This window comes from Taurulus bubalis, assembly GCF_910589615.1.
Source record: "Taurulus bubalis genome assembly, chromosome: 17".
Taxonomy (NCBI): domain Eukaryota; kingdom Metazoa; phylum Chordata; class Actinopteri; order Perciformes; family Cottidae; genus Taurulus; species Taurulus bubalis.
In genome coordinates this window covers 551,568-557,832 of record NC_136605.1, presented here as the reverse complement: position 1 = coordinate 557,832, position 6,265 = coordinate 551,568, and positions in this window count along the sequence as shown.

Sequence of the window (6,265 nt, the reverse complement as noted above, 5' to 3'; positions counted from 1 at the left end):
ATTATGAATGAACAGGATTGTAAAGCGTGTCTTCCTGACTGAACTTGATTTGAGCTTCATTTATTTAGTATGAAGAAGTCACTCACATTCAGGCTGAAAGTAACAGATTAAACTGACTAATACGGAGACTGTGTGAATGTTTACATTAATAGATTCATAATATGTGTGAATCTTGTGAAATGAATGTGTTGCAAATGTATTCTAATGGCGTGTGACAATGTAGCAATATACAATATGTAGCCTTGTTCTTTTAGCTGCAGCCCCTGTGCTGTGAAACAAACTTGGAATTCAGTTTTGTCTGAGTTTCATATCCGGAAGGTTTTAATGTCCTTAAGCTGCTTGGAGTTCAGCTAACTGGTTGGTTGTGTATGGCTTGATCAATAGATATAATTGGGTATCATCTGGGTAACAATGACAGTCTATGGAGTATGTTCTGACCTAAATGATGTATAAGGTTAAAAGAATAACACATCAATGGAACTCCATGACTAACGTTAACGTGCATAAAGGACCAATAATGAACCTCAATGTGTTTGGATGAAGAAGGTGCAGCTGTTGGTCATCCTCTGTGCTCAGGCTTCATCAGCATAGCACCAATGCAACAGGCTTGTTTTAATCTGACTGAATAAATAACATGGACCATGACACAGTGTGATGTTAATTATGAGCACAGCAACAATGTGTATGACCACCTTCAGCTTTCTGAGTTTTAGTATTTATTATATTAACATGATAGATATTATAATAATATCAATGACTATACCTGTGAAAGTCTCTGTGGTCGTGGATCTAGAGACATTCAAAGAGCTGATGAGACCTTTTACCAAGCGGTAGGCTACTTTGAAATAATATTAATGATAATGATAATAAGCTGAATATATGTTGTTGTTTTCAGAGCGTCTTTACCGTAAAGGCAAAGCGGCATGGCGTCAACATGCAGGCACAGCCAGACCTGCTGGGCAACACCCGCCTCTTGTCCACGAGAGCCGTCATGCTGTTCGGAGCTCTTCTGTCAATGCAGAAGCATTCTCCAGAAATGAATTGCACTGCTGCCCTTGCAGCATCTACGCTAACACTTCAGGAGCAACCATCTGAACAGACAGCCGCCTCTCTGTCGTCACGTACACTGAAGCGTTAGCTGCCAGTAGCTCCACAGGACTGGCTGGACACGAACTTGAAGCCTGAAAAGATGGATATCCATGTGATCTTTGATCCCACAATTCCTGCGTGATCCAGTGAGGACCGCGCTGCCGTAAGCATCTTCCTGCATCCTCCTCATCTCCTTCTGCACCAGGCAGCCCTCCACTCGACATGAGCACTTCATTGCCGTGGTTATCTGGATATCCATGCCTACTACTACTCATTATATGAATAAGTTCTGTCATATTCATGTGCTGTAATTCTGTTACGTTGTTCATTCTGGTCACATGACATCTATTGCTTCCATGACATGGATCGTGGCTGACTGGAACTGGTCCTGCCTGCCACCATGGCCCTGCTGATGGAACCGGCCTGGAACCAGGCCTGCCTGCTGCCATGGCCCTGCTGATGCCCCTTCTCTCTCCCTCCTTCTGCTTAATGGATCGTGGTTATCTGGATTATGGACCATGCATACTACTCATTATATGAATAATTTCTGTCAAATTCATGTAATGTGCTGTAACTCTGTTACGTTATTCATTCTGGTCACATGACATCTATTGCTTCTGTGCATCCGGAGAGAGGGATCCTCCTCTGTTGCTCTCCCTCAGGTTTCTTCCCCTTTTTTCCCTGTGAAAGGGTTTTTACTATCTTTTTGGGGGAGTTTTTCCTGATCCGATGTGAGGTCCCGGGACAGGGATGTCATGTGTACAGATTGTAAAGCCCTCCGAGGCAAACTTGTATGTGTGATGTTGGGCTATACAAAATAAACTGAATTGAATTGGCCAACACAGCTGCGTTCCACATTGTTCATTTGTGTTGACTACATTTTTAATGAATTCCATTTGTTGATGTATAATTTTCAGACAGTGAGAATCAATTAACCTTGAACCTTGAAATAACATTCCTGAACATTGCATTAAAGGAAAATGATAACCAGCAATACATCACACGTTACTCACCCCTGATGGTCTTTATGTTCAGTACAAGTATGGTCCGGCCTGGACTGATGTGCTTTATGAGACCGTTGCAATGATATTTCCCTGAGACCAAATTATTGTTCGGTCAAAAATGTGCAAAAATGGAGCAAAAATATGTTTACAGTGTGTATTTACAGGGTTCATATTTGATATCTTCATACGTATATGTAGTTGTTGTTGCTGTGCAGTTCAATTGAGGATGTTTTTTAAAAGGTCAAAACAGACGTATGAAGTTATTTTGAGGAATCAATGGAAGGTTTCAGACGACCCGTCTGATGCAGGGAGGCCAGTTATTCTCCAAGCTGTCCGTCCAGAAGGTGCTAGTGCTTCTGAGTGCAGTCAGCACTGCCACCAAGTGGCTCTGTATAACACACACACACACACACACACACACACACACACACACACTTTATGAGGCCTTTCTCTTGCTGGGGTTTGCAGAAAATGACTGTACTTACTTAAATAAAAGCAGAGGAACTTAAAACTGTACAACATTGGATACATCAACAATGTGCCAACGCATCAGATGAACATCACAGGTATGTGAACTCAGATATTCTCTAACTGGACCGTCGTGGGGACAGTGTTCAGAGAGACTGAAATGAGGAAGACGATACCAGAACGTTTTCTTGCCTTGTTGGTACCTCAGTCAGGCGTCCAGTAACCTTCTGCCAACAGCACCAGAGGTCTGCGTTCTTTCTGAGCAGCTGAAGGAGTTATGGTTGCTAACATGGAGGAGTGCTGCACATGAGACGTGAATAAAGCTCAATCGACAAAGTCCCTGGCCAGAAAGTGTCCAGAAAAATAAAAAAGGGGATTCACAATTTGCTTTGTCCTGGATGAGCTGGACGATTACTTTTTTAGCTCAAACCTAAGAATTTGCAGATCAGCAGCAGGTTGTGTAGTTACCCCGGGACTAACAACTCAGTGTATCTATCAACAGTGATGGAGGAGTCCATACATCTTACCCAACAATCAGCATTGCATATATGTACGAGTCAAAAATATGTAGAATAAGTATACCATTTTATGATAGATTGCTACTGACCAAATAATATGAAAACCATGAGGAAGAGAGGTTTGACTTTTTGACGCAACTGGCATCTTAATGATGAGGATGTTGTAAGTTCTTCTAAGCACAATGAAATGAAATGTAATGGAACTGTGTCAGTGTGCATAATAAGAAAGACCGCCCCCGAACTCTTCTGGACGTTCAAATCAGTGAATACAAAGTATAAAAATAAATACACAATTGTACACAATATTTGTTTATGTAGTCACGTGATATGTTGCAGTAAAGTGCTGTCATTCATATTCACACCATCAAGCCCTAAAGCCTCTCACACTCAGCCACTTAGCAGCTGACGTCAGTGAGTCCCTGAGGGTTCAGGGTTTAGGGTATAGGGGGAGATTGGGATTGGGCCTGACACCTAACAGGCACTTAAAATGTCCACGAAGGAGGAACAGTGGATTGGATGAATAGATTATTTCTTTGTTTGCATTGTCAGAAATGGCACAGTAAACTATGATGTCATATCTCAAGTTTGTCCATCAGTGTGTTTTTTTTATTTATTTGTATTTGTAATCGGACCATCAAGAGCTGACACAACAACGCTTTTAAAATTAGTCAAAGCTACTATGAGAAACTTTTATCCTGTGATCAGGATCCTGTAAAATTAGCCTAAATTGCATATCCAAAGCGAACCAAGATATCAGCAGTGTTTAGATGCCTATTGGAGTTACGACGGAACATGCACAAATAATCAAGCATATCTGCCGGCTAATTTTAAATGATGCAACAGCAGTCTGTGGGTATTTATTGATGTAATAATGTGTTTTGGACTAAATATTTTACTGGATTGGATCGTCTGGACCTTTGCCAATGTAACAATTGTTGGCGAAATGTTATCGATCAGTGGATTACTGTGAGGCTTCATCGATGAGTTGCCTCAATTTTGTAAATATTTGTTTGTTTGTTGGTGGTCTGACAGAGGCGTTGCTTGTACCTGCTGCTGTGATTGTATCATGATGGTCCATCCATCGAATCACACTGTTGTCCACAGGATCCGCCAAAATCAACAACAAGCTGACGTTCCTCGTACTAACTAGCTCTACAAAATGATGTTCTCCATTTGATAGTTAGTGGTAGAGTGGAGACATGATTCAGAGATGGCCTTTAACTGAAGATGGTGCAATCAGCACAGCAGTGAACTGTGTAATGTGGCAGTGGAGCAATAGCAGTACAATAGTGCCTCACATCCAGCTCCTATATCTGCATGCACCTCACTTCTAATAATGGATCTAAAAGATGAACATTCTGGACGTAATACTGAAAGTAAAGGTGGGTTGTTCCATGAAGAACAGCAGAAGTGATCAGCTTTAAGATTCAAGATGTTTTTACTGTCATATGCACAGAAGCAGACAGTTATTCAATGGGTCCTCCTAACACACAGAATTAGAATAAACTTAAGTTAAAAAATAAATAAAAAGAAGGCACAAAATATAAAAGATATAACAGTATTGCACACAAATATGCTAATAGTATTGATCAGTGGATAAAGTGCACTATGCATTGCTACAATGTCCAATGTTCACACGCCTGATGGCCTGTGGGTTGAAGCTGTTCGTCAGTCTCGTGGTTCTGGACTTCAGACTCCTGCAGCGTCTGCCAGGTGGCAGGAGCCAGAAGAGTCTGTGCTGGGGGTGTGTTCTGTCCCTGATGATGTGGTGTGTTCTGTCCCTGATGATGTGGTGCGTTCTGTCCCTGATGATGTGGTGTGTTCTGTCCCTGATGATGTGGTGTTGTGTCCCTGGTGATGTGGTGTGTTGTGTCCCTGATGATGTGGTGTGTCCCTGATGATGTGGTGCGTTCTGTCCCTGATGATGTGGTGTGTTCTGTCCCTGATGATGTGGTGTTCTGTCCCTGATGATGTGGTGTTCTGTCCCTGATGATGTGGTGCGTTCTGTCCCTGATGATGTGGTGTGTTCTGTCCCTGATGATGTGGTGTGTTCGGTCCCTGATGATGTGGGCTGCTCTCCTGGTTACTCTGGTGGAGTAGAGTCTTGAAGAGAGGGGAGGGCTGCTCCTGAGATGTACTGAGTGTACATCTCAGTGAGTGCCTTCCTGCCCTGGGCAGTGCAGCTTCCATTCCACACTGTGATGGAGCTGTAAGGACGCTCTCCACCCTACATCTGTAGAAGTTGCTGAGCATTTTCGGTGGCATGCCAAACTTCCTCAGCCTTCTTAAGAAATACAGTTCATATACAATTTATATTGGTTAGTGACACAACCTGTGTGTAGTGACACAACCTGTGTGTGTGTAACCCGACCTGTGTGTGTGACACGACCTGTGTGTGTGACCTGTGTGTGTGACCCGGCCTGTGTGTGAAGCAACCTGTGTGTGACATTACGTGTGTGTGTTAAATGATATGATGCACGTGTGTTACACAGTTAATTTACTGTAATCCACTTATTGTGTGCATTTCTTTTCTCAACGTGCGTATCGGCCTGTTTAGGCAAGATGTCTACGCCAAACACATTTCACTCATTCCCTGTTTCAATGTGAACTCGTCCTGTGAGGTTGAATAAACTAATGTATGGATTTTGAAATGCAGGTGTGAAATGTGGCTTGCACATGGGCAAGAGGCAGGTTGCAGGTTCCCAGTCTTCTTCACACAGAGAAAAATACCCTCCCCCTCTTTTATGCAGGGTGAAGGGGGGAGAACCCTCTGAACAGCATTCAGATGAGACATGTTCTGCATTTAGATCATGAGAACTCATACCGGGTTTGAAGGGCCTACAACGTTGACATTTTTGTGTAACAATATTATTATTATTATAACAACAATTCAATTCAGTTTCATGTGGCTTATTGGTATGAAAGTTTCAAAAAATGTTGCCGAAGCATAAAAGGACACAATTGTTATATCATAATATAAATACAGTATTGCTCTGCAGCAGCAGGATTTCCCGATGCTCTGGTCACGTATCATCATCATCATCATCATCATCATCATCATCATCATCATCTTGCATGTGAGGATCCTCACGTACGCCGAGCTGTAGACGGGCTGTAAGGCCCCCAGCTCTGTCTCACAGGCAACGATCCCGACATGTAACTTAGAATGCAGAAGAAAACACAGAG